The sequence below is a fragment of the Drosophila miranda genome, chromosome XR (genome assembly GCF_003369915.1).
Source record: "Drosophila miranda strain MSH22 chromosome XR, D.miranda_PacBio2.1, whole genome shotgun sequence".
Lineage (NCBI taxonomy): Eukaryota > Metazoa > Arthropoda > Insecta > Diptera > Drosophilidae > Drosophila > Drosophila miranda.
In genome coordinates this window covers 3,376,638-3,398,070 of record NC_046674.1, presented here as the reverse complement: position 1 = coordinate 3,398,070, position 21,433 = coordinate 3,376,638, and positions in this window count along the sequence as shown.

The window sequence follows — 21,433 nt, the reverse complement described above, 5'->3', positions numbered from 1 at the left end:
CAAAAAATTGCAATTGTTTTATTTCAATCCCCCCACGCTCCACCGCTTCGAACTTTAATCGAACTTCATTAGCATATCATATCATCGATTCCATCCTCCAGGTTGGATTCCATCTGGTTCTCTGTTGGCAAACCATACTTTCATTTGAAATTCGATAGCTCACCGGCAAAATTCCGAGATAAATAATAATTATTCAACGGTTTCCATTTCAAGAACTCAACGAATTACTCATGAAATTAAAAGAAGTTTAGTGGCAAATGGCCATAGGAATATGGTGACTTTCTGGGTATTGATAGGATTCCAGAATCGCCAGTCGCCAGATATAAGCGCTATGCTTGCAATAAACCTTCCCGTTGTCTCGTTCCACAAAGATTTATGTGGCAGTAAGTAATTTACACACTTCTGAAAATCGTCTAATTTTCTTTCTTTTGAGGTACAATTTGTTGATTGTTCAAATGGAATCTTTAAAATATCTTTTTGTAGAAATATCCTATGATTCTTTGATTAAAAACTGTTTTTTTGGTAGATGAAAGGAACTTTTCATTGGCAATTTATAAAAGAAAATGTTAGCTTTCACTGCTGTCTAAAGTCTACCGGCAACAATGGTCGACAAATTATAAATCTTTACCTAAAAAAACTAAAATCTATCCTATCCTCTCCCGTGGGCTCCCCTCTCCCCTCTCTCCTAACTGGCCAACAATTGCAGAAAATTGTTAGAAAGTAAAACACAAAGGTCCAATGTGAGTTCAACCTGCGCAACAGTAATGATGAGTGCGTAAAAATACGCGAATTGACAACTTATTAGCCATCGAACCAGTTACCCAACCAACCAAGAGATTGATCGGATCCATCGATGGACAGATATACGTAGATTGATGAAGCAATTGATTAATTGCCTAAAATAGTGCTGCGGCTGTTGCTGATGCAGCTTTTGCTTTTGATGATGATGATGATGATAATAATAATGATGAGGAGCTTGTCGTGGTCTCGTCTTGAGTCGCCCATTGTCTTGGCTGACATGTACGATCGCGACGCCATTGTCACTTGAGTAAGCCCCGCTTGGCGCCACTGTGGCATTGAAATCTCCTACCACTAAACAACCCAGACAACGACGATCTCTGGTTCGCTACTCGCACTGATGTGGGCTAAACTCTGCTCAGGTGTACGGGTATCCACATATTCGTATGTACTACATACATACATGCCTAGAGCTTGTTCAAGGGCCCCATTGCGGGGCCTATTGTTTTCCCTGGCGGACGCGGCTTGAAGCTTCAGTCGAGAGCAACTACAACGTAGGCAGTGCCCAGTACCTGTCTGGGTGGCATATGAATGGGTGCTTAAGTGCGTACGAAAAGTGTGCTAAAGTCTGTAGGCCTGAAAGTAAGCTTCAAATGGGGGGAGAGGCAACACTGAGCTACAAATTGGAGCTTGGACACTGATCTAGTACAACTGGCATTTGCAGTAACATTATCTTTTTATTGATAAAATGTACTTTAGAGTCATTAGCATAACATTTTGATGGAATAAATATCTGTATTTGCGAATTAGGCTTAAAGATAGCTGGGCCATGGAAGTATTGTTTTATTCCTGATTTCCAACAGCACGGTTTGGCATTTCAACAGAAGCAACTTCAATGGATATTGCACTTAGAGATAGATGCTAATAAAAACAAATTTGAGTATTCAGAAAACGTTTTATATAAGCGAAATATTTATACTATTGGCATAAATAATTTTGTTGGCCAAACCATAATTTCTTACCAGAGAAGTGGCACTTTTTAGCCAACATGTCTTTATTTTTTGTACCAACTTCTTATATGAATCAATGTATATTTACTGCTGCATTGTGTTTTGGAGAGTCTCTTTGGACTGGTTTTGGTATGCAAATTCAGCATTTTCGGGCCCGATATTTTCGAGCCTTCTCTGCCGTTGCTGCTGCTGCGTTGCGTTGACAACAGCCAAAACATCATGAGCCCATTCGGTGTCAAAAGCAACAAAATTAAATGCGAAAAAAAAAAAAAAAAAAAAACAGCAGAGAGGGAGAGAGAGAGAGAGAGAGAGAGGGGACAGTATATGTGTTTGCTGTAGTGCACAGCCGTCGCAGATTGCGCGGGTGGTCCCCGTACGGGTCTCTGAGTCCATGGTCCTATCCGATCTGGCGGACAGGACACAAGAAAAACAAATGCGCTGGCGACAAAATGTTGCAGTGTTTGCTTAGCGATAAGGACGAGCCCACACACACACACACACACACACACAGACCATCGTACAGCGGCAGGACAACAATGCCAAATGCCCAATAATCAAATCGAGTGAAAGAGTGACAATGGGGCATCAGCAGGAGGAGAGGCAGGGGGATGGGTGGGGGGAGAGGTTGGAGTGTCCCACAAATATTGACAGCTGTCTGTGGCTCGTCGTGGAACCAGCCGCGATTTACATAAATATTATTGCAAGCCTAATTAAATGCAAGTATTAGCCATGCCATCCATCCGGCCATGCAACGCGCCTTTGGGACACCAACTGCCGAACGCGAGAACTTGCATTGTCTGGGGATGCATATCTATGGGATGCATTGTACGAGTATCTATGACTTGGCGCCCTAGGGTGGATCCTTTGTAATTAACGCTGCTTATTTTTCGCGCACTCCCACTTGCAGAGAGACCGACTCCCCGACCTCCCCGACCTCCCGGGCCACCCCTGCCCACTTGATATTTATTTACCTGTTGGCCAGTTGTGTTGATGACCTGTTATCATTGCCCCGTTATAACAATAAATTCCATGGCCATCGTGCCCCAACAAAGGCGACAGTCCAGCCGCGATGGTTGTCGTATCCCACAGTTGTAGTTGTTCTTGCCACGGTTTGCCATTGTTTTGGCAGCTGTCGTTGCAATTAACCGAGCTATAATAGACAATGCTCTAAAGTACATTTATACCCGCTCATATACATATGTACATATTTATGTATCTACGAATACTGCACTACGGGTATCAGTACATACATTCATGGATGATTGCTATTTGTAAATTGTTGTGGAAAAAAGTGCTTCCAAAAGAATCAACAAAATTGTTCACTTAAAATGTAGCACAAGATGAAATTACACATTAATAAGTTATGGAAACAATAATCCTAGTGTGGGATCCAAAGGTATAATTTGAGATGTGAAGAAACGTAGTACCTTAATTTGTATTTAAACTCAATCACTCATCGTATAATATTAATCAATGTGGGATTCTAAAAACATATTTTATTATACTCATGTACACCCAGAGAAAGAAAACACTGAGCCCCGGATAGTAACACTTAGATTGAAATATTCATGCCGTATATTTGCTCCGGGAGAGGAAACATTGACATTAATATGAGAATATTTCATTTAAATATATATCATTTAATATGAAATATATTTAGATCAAATTTAGATTATCTATATTTCCTATTTTATATTTCTTTTAAAGTACTTTAGATTTGTATTAAATATGGGCCGAATTATTAGGACTTTTTAATACATTTAAATTTATAGAATATGAATATTTTACAATTTTTGTATGAGCATAAATAAATATATTAAATCTTTATTCCTTAGATCTCTGAGACCTAATTCCCAGCCCCCTTTTCATGACCAATTTGAGATTGCTTGTTTTCCCTCACAAGATCTGGAAGTTAAAGTTCCTTTGGTTTTAGCCACCACAATGCCATTGAATAAACTTCCGCTGCCTTTTTTCTTTTCCTTTTCGTTTCTTTCCTTCAGATATACGAGTATTGAGGAGGCCATAAAGCCGAGTTTTAGTGCTCTACCGATGTCTGCCAAGACCCGCCGTACCCGAAGCGACTACATTTTTATGGGATTAAACAAACTTTGAGAGCAGAGAAGTCCATGTTTTCGAACACTTTTGAAGTTTTATTGAGTTATAAATACGCAGAAATGGCTTTGGAGTAAGGCAGCAATTTTCAAATTAAATTTATGATCGATTTGTGCAAAAAATCCAACGGGGGGAGGCCACAAAATGCTGCGCCAGGCGTCGACATTGAGTAAATTATCCACTAGAAAGAGAAGAAGCGAGTCAACACAACAAAGAGCGAGAGATAGAGGGAGAGATAGATAGAGAGAGAACGAGGCGCAAAATTTATCGAGCATCGTCTAGTGGGTTGCACCTAAGTTTTTGCAACACAACACAAACTGCAAGCAGTGGGGAAATTTTGATTGACTGTTGCGCTTGAAACGCTTTGATCTGTCGATCAGATAAGTCATGCTGCCCAGGGATGCCAACAGATGGCGCTCAATGAACGATTAAATGCTATATTCCTAACCCCTTGCCCGAATCTGACCGAATGGAGTTATCGCCTACGATTGTGGATTATCTATGGTGCTCTGATGCTTGGTTTATTTGTCTTATCATGGTTTAAGGCTTTGATGTCACTTTGGATACATCATCATCATCATCGTCATGATCTTTGGTAGCAGCATGCTCATAGTAGATGGGGACTCTGTTTATGCGTCAATCAGGCCGCCAAACGATATTTTTCGGGGCATTTGATGCTGCCGCCGAAGTTGCCAACCAGTTGAATGCGACATAAGAAAATAAATAGATTGCAAAATACCAGAGAATTGCGAATAGTAGATCTCTCTCGTAAACGTTTTCTATTTCGCGCATATTCAGCACTATCAAAGTGCCAGGGCCGACATCGTCGTTGTCTTAGGCTGAAAGTCAAATAATCAAAATCCCACCATCCCCCACCCTCATCCCCCTGTTCAGTATCCAATCTTTCGCGTACAAACTACTAAAATCCATTGTTTATTTTCGAATTTCGTTGGCGTGTAAATCACGGAAACGACTTCTTCTGCCCAAACAACTCGTTCTGGCATTCCTTGGACCCCAAAGATAGCCTTCATACCGTATCATACCATACCATACCATACCATAACACACTGTTGGAATCCCCATTCTATCTGCTGCCCGGCCAGACATTTTGTCGACAATTTCCATGGAAGTGGCTATAAATCAATTGAAAAAGCTTTCCAATGGGTTTGCCGGAATTTCTAGTAATTATGTTTTTAGAAAACATTGAGGGAAATGCTATTGAAATACTGTTATATAATAGGGGATATTGCACGAGGACGAGTACGAGATGGGATGGCTCTTCTTCTATAGACTATTTTCCATGAATTTAATGCAACCTAACCCCAATCGGTTGGGATCATTCACACTCGTCTATGGGCCCTTCTCCAAATGCATGAATGAACCGAAGCCGAAACGAATGAAACCATTCAGCGAAATTTTCAATTCCATTTCGTAACCCCCCCACGCGGCGCTCACGTTAAACAATTGAGCTGGAAGAAGAGGTGCACCGAGTATTGTTTAAACAATAAACAATAACATAAATGCATGCATAATTACATGGCGATATCGTACGTATATCGTGTGTAATTTCAAGAGCTTTCGCCGGAAGCCTGCACCCCACGACAGCCGCCAGCGCGTCGTCATGGAACGAAGCCAAGAGATCTGTATGGGATCGAATGGATAGTGGTACATTGAATTGGGCATAATATTGGGTAACAGGTGTACTCTCCTCTCACCACTTGACCGAACTGAAAGCCCTAATGATGTAGTGCTAAAGTGGTGCCCAAGAACAATGTCAAAGTCCTAGGGGATCTATGGATAAATACTTGGCTGCAGAGTTAGGACAAACTTCTGCATTTTTCCATGGCGCCAAGGTGTTTATCGTCGCCAGCAAACTAAACAAAGTGCACCACAGAACCGCCATCGGGAAGGAAGAGCAGGAGTCGGATGCGAAGTAGGGGCTGTGGCCTGGTCGAGTTCATTGCGCCACGGGTGCCACGGGTGCACTGCAGATTTATCGCCCACGGAGGTGGTAAATGCCTCGAACAACGAAGATCAGGGGCTATAAAACAGACACCCAAACTAGTCGGCATAGCGCCAGCTCATGCTGGGACCGCAGCCAGAGTCTCGACCATGTCTCTGGCTGGCCCAATCCCTCACACATGGCAGGCCCAAGCGATTGCATTGCCAATGTCCAGGAACCGAAATCTAGAAGCCTTATCCCTCCGGAAGATGCTCCACTTTCTTCGCATAGTACAATCAATCATCGTCAAGGGCAGGGCATCGATGGAACTTGTTTACGGAAATCATTCTCCATTTTTCATTGTAAATACTATCGTAATACTCGTAATAATTGCACTTGGGCCGATGCCCAGGCGAGGAACTTATTTAGAAATGAATTGGCAGATAAATCTTTCGGCTGCAGAATGCAGTTTACATAGAAACCATATGGTGGAGTCCCAAGAAGGTGCTAATTTATGGTTACGACAGCAGCTTTTTGGCGTTCCAATGTCTGGCCGTTCCAATGGATCCGATCCGTAAATAAACAAGGCTGGTAGCATGCAGAGGGAGGGGTCCTCGCAAATATGCCAAAAACCACCTACGGATCCGGTAAATGATCGAGCATTTTGCACCACTCATTTGGACTGGACTCCACATACACTCGTACAGTCGTACAGTCGTACACTTGTACACTCGCGCACTCGCACACTCGTATTTACGAATATTGCGTTGTTTGTGTAACCCAAATTATAAAAACAGAAGCCCAAGTGATCATTCATCATTCCTCTAAGCGATAGTGTAACGCTGCATCTCCGATCGGTACGGATCGGATCGGATCGGATCGTATCGTATAGGCACACTGGCAGATCCAGATCGATTGTTATTAATTTGTTTGCAAACATATTTCATGCGCTTTGCCCAATTTCATTCAGCGGGAGATCTCCATCCTCCCACTCCCACCCCTCCTCCTCCTGCAGAAGCGTATCTTCCAGATACGTACATACGCAGATGAATCTGTATCTCTGCCAGATATGTATCTGCTGTTGCACTCATGCTGCGCGTCGAAAAGTCTACGATTTCCGTTCCTCGTATAAATCAACGGAAAGCAAACGAAGAACAACAACAGAGAGATTTTTCTTCATTTTGATCTGCGTTGAGGGAAAATTTTGTTGTTTCCAGTATTTATTTGTGCATAATAAGTTTTTTGAATGCTCCCAGAGACTGCCTGGAACTGAAAACGGGGGAAATACATACATAGCTATATAGATAGCTATAAGGTACGTGCTCCACGCCCCCTTTCGGAAGAAGCCCCTGTATTGTGTGGTGGCCGGGAAATTGATGCTGGCTGTCGATATCAAAATACCGAACAAATCGTCAGCTCGTCATTTTTCAGACAGTTTTTTCTTCGATTTATTAGTGGGTATGCCTGAGTGTGCTGTGCCTGAGGAAGTAGAGTGAAGAACAGTGCCTTGGGAAAGTATAGAGATCACGCTATTGAAAACTCACATATGTACCAATAAAGATAACTCTGGAGTGAGGATGCCTTTAAATATATTTAAAAAAAAACATTGTATTGGTTTAGCTGCATTAATTGAGCATCGTTTAAGCGTCCCGTTTATAAAATTCAAATGATAAACGGTTAAGGTGATACTTAACGGTAAAATAGTATTTAAGAGGGTACTGATGGTATTGATTGTGTTTGAGTCTTTTTTTTTCTTTTGTTTTTCTTTTGTTTAACGAACTTTACATATTTATTTACATATTCACATTATTTAATTATAATGGAAGAAACAAATCCAATCCAAACTGGATCCAACAGGCATTGTCCGGTGGTGCAACACGCGGCAGTCTTGCCTTGCGAACCCCGAGCGACGAACTTTATTTTTCTATTTTCCGTTAAATCTCCGTTGAATCCGTGTTGCTATATGTATAATGTATACAAACGGTCGCCGCTGGACTTGCCACTGCACGGGTACTGCTGACGGTCTGACGTTACGATGGATTTTACCTGATCTGATCCGATCCATAATTGAAGCAGATCGTGCCCTGCTTGTAATTGGCTCGGCACACCGCTTTTAGCCATTGTGTGCACAGATCCTTGTCCATATCTAATCTTTAATGGCAAAATCCTAGTTAGTGAGTCTTGCCCCAAGGACCTTCCCGATGCCGGGCAGTTCTGTTACGTATTTCTCTTCCAAGCGGCCCCCGCTAAGTTTACGATGCTTTTTTGTTAACACTTTGATTTTCGTAGTTGCGTGAAGTGAAAAGTATTTTCTATAACTAAACTAGCTTGCACCACTTGCACCACTTGGTAAATTTTCATTGGTTCCTTGTGGCTGACAACTTCTGGCAGTAACTGTCTGCGTCTTCTGCCCAACCTGCTCACGCCCCTCCGTCTCCTATAGACATGAGGGCGCGCGTTCGTGGGCATTGGGATGGGAATCTGGATGGTATTGCTTATTTATGTATTGTACATAGATGATGGGGCGTGCGATGGGTGAGTGCTCGGTGGCTCTGTGGCTACAGCCACAGGGTTGTTTCGTTGTTTGAGAAACAATTCATTAATGAATTTTAAAATGTTGCTAATCGATCGTTTGCGCCACAATTAATGTCAGCCCGCGGCCATTGGAATGTGTTATGTGAGATTCCAGAACGGGCGACTTCATTCATTCGCTGGCAATGCGAAGATCGACCGACCGCCGGGCCTCATCGAATGGTAGACAAAGGACGGGAGGACTCCAGACAGGGATGAGGACTGCTAATACTTGACCACAACTCAAATTGGCTGAAATTAGAGTACGCCCAAGTGATCTGCCTCTGTCTGTCCGTTTTTCTTCCTATTTCGATTCCATTCTATTCATTTTTATTTTTTTTGAGTTTTTTTTGCTCATGGGATGCGCTTGGTGCCGCGCTGTCTGCACGAGCTTCTCGGGCAATTATAGGAACAATAGGCATCAGCCACAACAATTGTTGCAACAACAAACAGGGCGGGGGGCAGCCACTGCATATTTGTGCAACCACCAGATGCAAAATGAACGCAACACTCACACACAAAAAATCGGAAAAAAAAAGATATTGCTATTCATTCTCCAGAGGATTTTCGTGTACAGACCCAGACCCAGCCCCAGACCCGTGCCTGTTCGTTGTTTTTCGACGCCTTGCGTAAAAAGTGTTGAGAAAATTAATAAAACAAATGCCAATGTCAGCGGTGGCACAGTCGCAGGCCGTGGTTGTGGCTGAGACACGGGAACGGCGACAGCGACGGGGCGGGGCGGGGAATTGTTGTAATTTTTAACCAGTTTACCGAGCAAATGTTTTATCAACATATTTTCAGAGACAACAGGCAAATGTTTGTCTTGAAAATATTTAAATATTTACATTGGAAAAACAACTGCAGCGGCAGCGACGGAGACCACGCCGACGACGACAAGGATGACAAATGCGAAGATGTTGAAGGCCAAGAAGCTGCTGCAAGGAATCTGCGGAAAGTAGTAGCAAAGGGGGAAAGGTACCAGGACGTGACTTGAGGAAATATAACACTCACAATATATCCACATATTTCATAAGTATCTTGGGAGTTACAATGCTCTAAAGATATTTATAAATATCAAAAATTATCTTCACATTCAGCAGTCTCAACATAATGCTACTTCCCCTTCGACAAAACTATCTTTCGAATGCACAAAGAATCATTTGCCATCCAATTAAGTGATCAAATAAGTATCCCGTCACATGCAGGCCACTTGAGTGAGATACTTATCAACGGGCCACAAGTAGCTATCAGCGAGATTATTAAAAACCTATCTGTCAGATACTCACTCGCATTTGGCGGGCGGCAATTAATTATGCAGTTGATGGGCAATGAAAACACATTGGAAAATCAACAGCCGCAAAAGTATCTGTATCTGTATCCGAATATGTGTCTGAAGATTAAGGAAATTAGTGGAGCGTTGCAGGCGCAGCTGGGAGACGGCGGACGACGTGTCGTCAATGGCGCGCGGCTAAGCAAACATATTGAGCCAAAAAAAGAAGTCGACGCTAAAGCAGCTAAAAAGTGAAACGGAAAGATGCATCCAAGGCTGCTGGCGATGAAGATGGGGATGGATCCACAAGGCAAGCCACATGTCAACAGTTTGGATAGATTTTGCAGTCAATTTGACAAGTAACGCCCATGAAAATGATTACTGGACGCGTGTCTCCTTCTCCATCTCCATCTCCGTCTCCCAATGAGGCATATTAATGGACAAACCCACATTTTGTGGTGTGTCGGCAAACAGTTTTAACAAGGTAGTGGTTGTATATTACATGGTAACCCTCAAACTCAACCACCGCCTTGCAATGAGCAATTTCCTGCTGCCCACACTCTCTCTCTCTCTCTGACAAGCCAAGACAATTTGTCCTAAATAAACATTTCATCTCTCTTCAACAGCCAGAGGAATCGTTGAATCGGAGGAACCACCGCAGCAGAGACATTTTATGAAAGTGGCGGCCAACGAGGCTGCTGTTCATGATGATGATGATGATGATCATGATGCTGGGTCGAGTGAATTGTCTGCCTGAAATGTACCACCGTTTAAAGGCAGACATAGTCGCAGTCCCTTCATCCACTTCCGCAGAAGAAGCATCGCTTCCCCTATATTGGATGTGGGATTGCCTTTGCCTTCGCAGCGAAGCGTCGCTCATTCGCCCGTCGCTATATGCTAAATAAACATTTGGGCACGTCATGGCTTATTGAATTGTCACTTATGCCCCGAATTCGAATTTCCAGTTTCAGTTTTTGTGTGTAGCCATTGCTACCCGCTCCCTGCTCCCTGCTTCCAGCTCCTGCTCCTGCTCCTGCTCCTGCTTCTGTCCCAGACCCAGACCCAATTCCAGTCCCAGTCCCTGTCCCTGTGCAGTCCTCCAGTCCACAGCTACAGTCTGTTGCCTTTTTAATTGGCAGTCGCAATGGCGACTATCTGCCAGAGTTCCAGGCTTCTTCTGCTGCTGCTGCTCGGACGCTGGCCACCAGAGTGCTTCTATTTAATTAGTTTTACTCCCTGGAAATTCAATTTCAGCAGTTTCGAGCTGGTTCTTTATATGCTCCTTCAAAGATCGTATAATCAATAATCGCTTTATGGGTGTTTACTTTGAGAAGAAGGAAAAAGGCGGCAGAATCACATATAGAACATAAACTAATTGAATCTCCGACCAAAAAAAAGAGAGAGAGTGGGAGAGAAAGAGAGAGAGATAGAGATAGAAAAAGGGAGAGAGGCATGGCATACCGAAAAACTTGTATTATACACACTCTATCCTCATTTCTTTATTATAAACACCATCTTCAACTTGATATTAATCCCGTATTTTCCTATCAAATTAGCAGTCAATCAAAGAAGCAGCCCCAGCAAAAAAGTTAATCCATCTATCCAAACATTTTCATTTCATAAAAGTTAATTAACCCGAGCGAAACATACACACACGCAGATTATCTAGATACATTCAGATACGAGTATTTATTCAAATGATGCCATTGACTATTTAATTGAAATATTACACAAATCCATGCATCATAAAGTTTTAGAACAAATCGTTGAATAACAAACAAAAATTGGCAATCAAATGCGAGCCATCCGAATGGAAATTGCTATGGAAATGGAAATGGAAATTGAAATGAAAATGTTTCAGGCTTCATTAAAAAATATCAAAATGCATTGCATTGCGAACATGTGCTCGTATCTGAATGCGTGCACAATTCATCCGCCGGATACATTTCAAATAAATAACAACAATAGACGGACAGAAAGTACGGACGGAATGAAAACAATTTCAAATGTAATCAATGTAATCAATTTTCATGACTTCCGTTTAATAACAAATCAATCGCATAATCCATAGCAATATTTTTACAATTAAAATTTCAAATACTCGTACAATTTTTAGCCAAAAATCAAAGCAATTACAACACAAACATGCAGAAAAAAAAGCGCGGAGGAAAACTCGATTATTGACACAAACACAAAGACAATAAAAGAAGGTGGCTCATGATGATGGGGGAATATGGGATGGGGGTTTCGGGGGCAAATCGATGGCAAAAACGAGTGGGAACGCTGTGAGTCGCTGCTAAGGCTGCGACACTACATTTATGCCCGATACTCAGTAAACTTTGAAGACACAGAGAGTATGAGAGAGATGGAGGCAGAAATTACAGTTTCTGCAGTTTGGTAGACGTGGTCATTCTTTACGATTTTCGGATTTCGCATATCTTCAAAATCGTGGATGCCACAGGGGCGCGTTATCACAGGAGTCTTGAAACAAATTTTGGCTTCTATAGCTCTTATAGTATCTGAGATCTAGGCGCTTCTCGGGACGGACAGACGGACAGACAGGCATGGCTCAATCGACTCGGCTATTGATGCTGATCAAGAATATATGTATTTTATGGGGTCGGAAACGATTCCTTCTGGGCGTTACACAAATCCACTTTCCCCACAAATCTAATATACCCTTATGCTCATTTTGAGTATCGGGTATAATAAACAGTGAAAATTAGCAAAATTATGCAGAATAGATTAAAGAGAGTCGCCAGGTCATTGCGGATTGTAAAAAAATCACAGAAATCTCTGGCAAAAAGTATCAGCTACACCGGGAAAAAACGTCAATACACTTTTATTTTATAATATTTTTTAGTATAGCACCAAAGGCAAGCCAAAACCTAAAAAATATCTTTTGAATACGAATAAAATCTTGGGATATTCAAATGCAAAAATTTGTCATCAGATACTATTAATTTTGAAGTAATTTTGAACTTTCGATTACCTGTTAAAGTGCACATATCTTAGGTATAGTTTTCCCTGAGTGTAGACCCATTTCCAGGTGGCAGCCATTTGCAATTTCTTTCTTTTCTTTCCATGGCATTTCTTCTTGTTTTGTCGTTTAGCAAAACTTTTTCATAATCTGCCTGAAAAATATTTTGCACCTTTTTTCCCCCATCTACTCGTATCTTATCTCCCTCTTTGGCGCTCTTTTTCTCTCTCTCTCCGTATTTCATTCTGAGTTCACACCTTGGCAGCAAAACCCAAGCGAAAAGTATCTAAAGTTTATAAATATTTATGTATCTAACTGGGGCGTGCCGCTGTGGCAGGCAGCAGCCGCAGCAGTGGCAGTGTCAGGGGAGCGAACGGAAGGAGCTGATTCAAATTGAGCGACAAAAAGTATTTTGGCAAAATTCGTATGAGTGCTAGGCCACGCCCACAGAAGAGCGACAGCGGCAGCGTTAACTGCGCAGCAGATAAAAAAGTATCTCACAGATACACATGCAGTCAGAGAGAGGGAGCAGTCGACGCCAGCAGAGACAGAGGCAGAGGCAGAGGCAGTGGCAAAAGCCAGAGGAAGAGCATCTACAACAATTGGCAATTGAACATTTCAACTCGTTCGGGCCGCAGTGTCTGCCTCTTGACTCAATCCGACTCTCGACTCTCCTGCCACATCTATAGCTACAGCCAGTGGTTAACTACAGATCGCATGGATGGCGATGGCGATGGCCCTTCGTATCACCCCACCTTCTGATGAGCGACCAGTCGGTCAATCTGTGTGGCCATTGCCTCTCCGTTGCCGTATAACCGATGGCCGCCGACGCCGCCGCCGCAGCCCGCACATAAATTACTTCCAGCAAGACCATACCGTTCACTCAGCCCCAACCCGATCCAATGCGATCCAACGACCCGTTCCGACCTGTCTGTCCATCCGTTTGTCAGTCCGTCTTGGGTGCTTTTACCTGTCAGCACACATAGATACAAATGGTTTTCAGTGTGTGTGTTCCGAGTTTGTGCCTGGAGTGTGTGTGTGCTTGTGTGGACAGTGCATATTTTTGGTTTTGCCGTCGCTACTTCAATATTTCGCTTTGGCAGATTCTTTCAATCAAAATCTTACTGGGGATACTCACAAATGTGAAATAGTGAAATTTGGTCGATCTACAAGTCTGATCTGAGGTTTATTCCCATTAAAATTAAACCATAATCCATTCAAACTTAGGCAGAAATTTAGATTAAGAACATCAGAAAAAAATCATCATTGAACCCATCATTGAACCCATCATTGATTCCCTATTTCACAGGAAGGGACATCCAATTAAGAGTACTAACGAAATCCATCTTGTCTTGCATTAAAGATCTTTAATTATAGTCATAATATTGTAATTTGTCAATATGGTAAGAAAAGAAATGAATCCATTATTCCTACAGATCTACAGATAGCTTTAAATGGATCTATTTATAAAGATTCCCATATTCCCAATTAAAAGATGACTAAGACTGATTAAAGTAATCTACGAAACCACATTCATTTGATGGGTTGCTCAGAAGACACCAGTCTGTCGTACAAACATTCGGTTGCATTTCGAAACCGACTCTATGGAAAACTCTGGATAGGCATATGCAAATTATGGAACAACTGTGGCCCATTAAACCTCAGACCACTGCGGGCCAAATTGCAGCAGTAGCAGCAATTTCAGCAGCGGGTTTCAATTGAATTTCATTGGAAATTTTAAACCAATTAAAACAGCTGCTGTCGTTGCCTGCCCACGCGGCGTATGCGTAATGAAAAGAAAATATTAATAAATCATACGTGACCAATCAATTTTATGGCGAGCGGATGGTTAAAAAATTACAAATGGAAAATATGGCAAAATGCGAGAGAAATGCAACGAGACTGGTCGATCCATGGCACACGGCACACGGCACACGTCACACGGCCCGAATCAATATTTAATTTATAATTAACTTTACAACATGAAAAACAAGCGACAAGCGGCAGGCAAACAACAAGGAGTCGCTCCAGATCCATTCGCTTCATCTTTTTAACACACAAACGAAGCAAGTTTGAAAAGTTTTTCCACTCACTCTCACTCTCATTCTCTGGCTCTGCATCTGAGGAATCCCCCGGGTACTCGGAAGGTAAAAAGGCAGAAACACGTGGCAAGGGGCGACATTTCATTGGTTTGGGGATTTGTGGCGGCTTTAAACGCTTGCCACTATGGGCAATTAACGCGGCCATACGCAAACACAGGCCTGATCCTTTAGACAAACACAAGGCAGAGGGCAACCACTGTGCAGCGCAACAGAGACACAGAGGGGGAGAGGAAGCGGGAGAGAGAGAGAGAGAGAAAGAGAAAAGGCGAATCAAGGCGATGCAGCATCGAGCAGGGTGAAGTTTTCCCTCCACAGTAGCAGGGATGGACCAGGGGTGCACAAGGGGCTGAAAGGTAGACACAACTTTTTGGGGGTGCTAATTGAAAAACTCAATATTTGGTTAGTCTGTCGGGGTGGTTGTGCCAGAGCCACAGATAAAGGCTCAGCCATGGATGGTTGATGGTTACCTTTGGCACAATTGGGAAGCCATTTTGTGCAGCGATCGTTGAGGAAAAATTGCTGGAAAGTTGGGGAAAGACAGAGCCCTGCCCTCTCCCGCAAAGAGGAAAGAAATCAGTTAAACAAACAGGAAATGCTCAAGCTGAAGCGAGGCCCATACCATGTGTGTAATTGGGGAAAGGTAGGAGTAAAAGGCAAATGTCAAGGGCACTTTCTTTCAAGTAGAGACAAGTAAATTGCATGAAAAGATTGCGTAGGAAATGTGGTGATTGCATATAGAGGTGTAAGAATCAACAATCTCTATAAAATCTCTCTCCCAATACCTCCATCAGCTACTGCAGACAACCTCAACCATTTGGCAATTTTTCACATATATGTATCTGTGCTGTATATACATATTCACGTGTCAGTACGATTTGCCCATAAATAGCATCAGTATTCTGCACCTTCTTTAATGATTATTGCCATTATGCGCTCGTCTGATTTTTATGGACTGCTGGTGCTAGTACTGCTTCTGCCTGTTGTCTGCACACCGTAGACGTTGCGTCGACAGTTTTTTCCCAGAAAAAAAAACACAATCGGAACATATCCCTCATTTGAGGCATGTGCCCAGGCGGATTGATGATCTGCCACGGACCCCCATCAACCATACCACAGCATCACTCTCTCTCCCTCTCCCTCTCCCTCTTTCTCACTCTCACTGGCAGTACTCCTCTGCACTTATTAGAGTTTTGATATACAGCCCAGAGGCGGGGGATTCTGGACAGCCCTAGGACAACAAAACCTAGTTCCTTTCTACATTTAATGTTTGTGTTATTGTTGGAAATAAACTCTGATTTTTGTACTGTTGGGAATTAATGATATTGTTTCCCCTAAATTTGTTAATTGCCAGCAAACAAATTTGTATATACAAACCATGCTTGAGTTTTTATGCATTTTCTATTGAATTTTTGAGTGATTGCAGCGGAGGAGCGAATGCAGGGAGCAATGTTTCCGTATCCAAGGAAAGGAAGCAGAAGAGCTGGGGAAATGTGCCAAGTGGAGGGTAGAAGACGGTGGATCCATCTAAAAGATATGTATATATACTTCCAAATCTATGGCATTACTCAAGCAGAACCGAACACCTTCTTATGGGCCCCATCCCATCCCAAGCTCTGGTCACTATTAATTACTTTCCAATATCAAACCAATTAAGCATTTTCCCCCATCTGCATATGGAAAACCGCAGCGGATCGACTCCAGTGCAAACTCCAGCAGCCGTAGATCGAAGCATCAGCACTAGTTTAAAAAAAAAACAAGCCAAAAGCAAACAAACATTAGCATGCAGAACATCTGTTTAGTGGGTGGATCGGGATGAGGATCGGGGAGAGAGGAGCGCCGGGAGCCAATATATCAATTACATGTCGATTTAAGGCATAATGCAACATGGCAAAGGAATACCGAAAAACCCCTGAAAAGAATAAAACGGGAACTGCCCCTGCTCCTGCCACCTCAACTGAAACTGGAACCATCGACTGTCTGTCAGGCCCAAGTCAATCAAAATCGAATGGCATTGTGGGCCCCTCCTCATGGCTGAAAAGCTACAAATGCCTTATTGTCAAAACAAAAATCATAGAAGGAGCAGCAGCAACAAATACCATAAGAAGGAGCAACAATTAGTTTACCAAATTACATGAAAATATTTGTTAAATGCTCCACAAACATTCAACGCGCTGATTTGACACATGTCCGGGTCCGGGTGGGTCGCGCGGGTCTATCGCTGAGAATTTGGGGTCGTCTCCTGTCACTATCTATCCGAGAGATGGATGTAAAATGGGATGTGTGGAGGGGCGGCTGGCAGTCCATTTGTGGCATGTCGCTGGCATCTGTGGATGCCAAGGAGTTGGAGATGGTTTTTCATAAGCAGGGGCGTAGAACTCGTAATGGGGTCCACAAAGTGGAGAATAATGTGTGGATTTTATGGCACTTGCATTCCGCGAAAATATAATATACACATTTATATGTATCCAAACAGATGCGTAGGCAGAAGGGATTGCAGATCTTGGGACCATCCCCCCAGATGAGCTTCTGCTACACAAAACATGGATAATTCTGGTTACAGTTGAGAGATTCGATTGATCTCCTGTACCCCTTCCGCTCCACCTCTGTGCACTTTGTAGCACGCCTCCGTTCTGGTTGCAGTGTGTTTTATTTCAAATTCTCACGAATACTTGTGGAAGCCTTCGGTAGAAGCAAACCTCCGAGTCCGTTGCACGATCTCTGCACTCTAGAGATAGCTGCTCTGTTCTGGTATTTTGTATACACAAAAATCGAACGAATAGAACCGAAAAAAACCATGGGGAGTATATCTCGTAAATTAACGGCGTTCCATTCAGCTAGTACGTATATTTTCCCTAAATTTTCTCCCGTTTTCCTCTTCTTTTTTTTGGCCATTGTTGCCACAGCCATAAAATAAAGTTTCGAGAAGCGTATAAAATTTATAGCGATTTGTTTTGGAGAAAATCTGACAGCGAACACCTTACACTCCTCACTCTATTCTATCCTATCCTACCCGATCGTCTGTCCATCCGTCTATATCTGCTGTGATTGACAGGACTGCCGGGGCGTCGATCTGCTGTTGTTCACGGCGATCTTCCCAGTTGCTACTGTATCGGTCGGTCGGTCGGTCGTCCGGGAGGAAGGGGAGCTAATGCAATTCTCATTTCAATGCAATTTCACAGGCAATTGCAGGGGAAGAAAAACTGCACAATACAATAAGCAGCTCGGAAGAACGAAGAATAGACTGTATACCATACACCATCTCTTACACACGCGCGATTAGGTCCATGCGAGAACACAGTTACACTCTCCTCTCCCTTTTTTCAGATGGGAGAGACATCCATCCAACACAATATCAAATGCAGGTTTAGGGGCTTCGATATATTTAAGGTGCTTACATGGGTTGCTCTTTTTTCCATTATTCTATGGCTCTGTTCTCCGTTGTTTGAGTGCGCGCTGGGACTCGATTCTGGTGAAGATATTTGTGCAACAATTTGGTTTGGTGGTGAGCTTATCCTCCGAGGCCGCTGGCTACCAAACAATTTGTTAGCGGATTCCCACTCGAGGCTGGTGGTCCTCGAAATCGAGAGCAGCAACCCCTTTCGTAGAGCAAACTTTAGCATAACAATGGCGTTGCGACTTCTTCAGGGGGGTTTATGGAAATTAGCCCAGTACACAATGCCCGCAGCCGCAGAAGCAAAAGCAGAAGCAGAAGCAGAAGAAGGGATGCCACAATGAGAGACAGGCAGCAGAACACAGGACATCCAACATCCCATCCGATGACAGAAAATTAATTCATTTATATGCAGAAAATTCAATGTTACAATGTTATCAATTTGTGCCCAGAGGCTGTTCTGTCTGTTCTTTTCGGTCTGTCTGTGGGTGTGGGCTTAAAGGTGTTCCACGAGATAAAGGGGCAGACGATGATGAAGAGAAGCTGGGGATGGATAGGAGATGGAGAGTTAATTGATTGTGGAGGAAGGATTGGGTTTGATTGCCAGCATAAGGCAGCAGATGGGATATTGGGAAACCTCGCCCATGGCTTATGTTTATTTGCAATGCCAATGCCACGGAGGATTATGTCGGAAAGCGTTATCCAGAGGATTCTCTAATTAGGTTAGCGCTCAATTCAAATGGCTCTGCCACTTCATACCAATGTCTGCCAATGTCATCCCACTTCCCTCTTGAATTCCTCCTAGCAGAGCGTAACCAAATCGAACATCCAAAACAAATACAAGTATCTACATATAGTCAAATGAATGAATGAATGACCCATTCAAATGCAATATCCTTTACGGGCCATTTCCGACCGGAATAAGTGTTAAGTCGAATACGACAAATAATTTCATGCAATTTCAAGTACATAGTCAAGTTACACTCGATACTGAAATGTCTCGAGACGGACACATAGACGGAGACGTTCCCATTTTAATACTCATTTCCATTCGATTGGGAGCCCGTTAATGAAATGTGACACGTATTTCCCCTGACCCATTCAGAGGGATGTGTGTCTGTACGAGTGTGTGTGGATGATAAACGTGTGGATAACTCTCTGCCCGTTGTCCGTAGTCCGTGGTCCGTCGTTGGTCCTCTGTGTAATAAATATGAGACTCATTAAGAAAACCATAAATAAATGCAGCGTCAGGGCATGACCAACAATTAAGTGCTAGGAGCAGGCCCAAGATCATCCGGTCTGCTCTCTCCAGCAAGAGAACGATACTGCAGGCACAGTGGTTGTAGAGCTAACAACAAATGAAAGACTTAAGATATTTCTACTTCTTAGGGATATTATCAATCAAATGAACGCCTGAGCTTGGCATGGATGAACCTTAGGTATTTCAAGTATTTTAACAATATCCAGTAGAAATAGTAAAGTTAATTCCAATTTAAGGGAAGATTACCATTGAAAAATGCAGCCTCCTTATCGTATATATTTAATATAAAATCCAGTTTCTGTCACATCTTTAATCACTGTCCAGTAGTAGAAACAATGTAAGCGCAGGCCAGGCCAGACCAGACCCTGAATCGATCGAGGCTGCCGAAGATGTAACATGAGCAAATACTATGACGAGGGCAAGGGCTAGGGAATGACGTCCACAAAAGTGTCGCCCGGCAGTCTGGTCCGACTAGGGCCTCGTCTCGCTTTGGAGTCTCTTGGTTTTGGGCTGCTGCCACTTGAGGCAACCCTGCGACAAATTTTTCTGTGTGTGTTTGCCCAAAAATAGCATGACACTTGAATTTGAATTGGTCTCTAAGTCCGGACTGGGACTGAGAGAGAGGGACAGGTTTTATGGTTACGCATTCATTGTATAATTTACTGTATGCAGATGGTGCAGCATTAGAGGGGCGGGAGCCAGGAAGCCCGGGAATGCCCAAAAACTAAAATTCTATAGAATTTCCAAAGAATTTCCACCAACTTCGAGGCTGTGTGCCACTGCCACGACTCCGCCTTGGCTTGTGAACCCTGGCACCTGTGCAATAGATACAAAATATGTATATAAATATATACCAGTCTTTGCACCGAGATGGAGTCGAGAGTCTATTATAAATTGTGACCTCGGGCTTGTTATGGATAAAAAACAATCAGGCTCCCACGCACATGGCTCCATCCCCATTTCCCCATGGAAGTTCCACTCCTGATTTCTTCTCTGATTTAACATATGGCTCGAGCCCCAAGTTCTCCCCCTTTTTTTGTGTTGTGGTCCGTTGTGGCTCTGGCTCCCTCCAATCGATTGCACAATTTTCCGCATTGTCGCCCTCTCTGTCCAAGCAACCGGCGGCTACTTGGCCGCGCCCATTTCGTGTCCAAGCTGTGCCCACGGCCTGCATATGAAATGATGTGCGATATCCACACCAAACCACACATAGCCACCCACACTGCCCACACCACCCTAGTGCCTTCCCCTGAGATTCCTGCAAGAGCAATATTTACTGTCAAAATATTATTCGCGCATATGGACTTGAGGACGTAATCCATAATTGGTTTGACCATTGCCATTTCATCCAATAAGTTAAAATTGGTTCAGGGATTGACATAACGACCAGCAGAAAAATATTCGATTATAAAGAAAGGGTAGGAAAGGATTGAATATTGATTTGGGAAGGAGTAATTCAAGGAGTACGAGTAATGAAAAACTTTTAGTAGTCATTTTTGCTAATTTCGAAAGGTCATCTTTTAATCAAAACTCTTTTGATCCAATCGCAAATCGATGGGCACTTAAATTCATGTAGTCTTCCACAATGTTTCACCCATTCATCATGACCCGACTATGTATCACCCATGCATTTTATTGACTCAATAACTCAACTAGCCGCAAGTCAAATCCCTAAATCATCTGGTCTAATGCTCTTCAAATTAGTCGACCATTTGTCAGATCAGTGCCCCATACCCATACTCCTACCCCAACCCCTACCCCTACCCGTACCCATTTCCATAGCCATTCCTATACAGCATCCATCCCCTCCAATATGAATCATTCCGCCTAATGAATGTGTCTGTCACTTGCTGTCAACACGTTGCCGAGGAAGAGGCGGCCCCCACAGTCCACGGATACCGATCCCCGGATCTCCATAACGCAGGGCAGGGCCCGTACTCCCAAATATGAAATGGAGCGAACGGCAGCTAGGAGATGGAGCAAAAGAGCCTCGAAATCTGCGGCGCGCTATATTTAATACAGAGTGACATTAATGTCAGGCATAATTAGTCGGGGA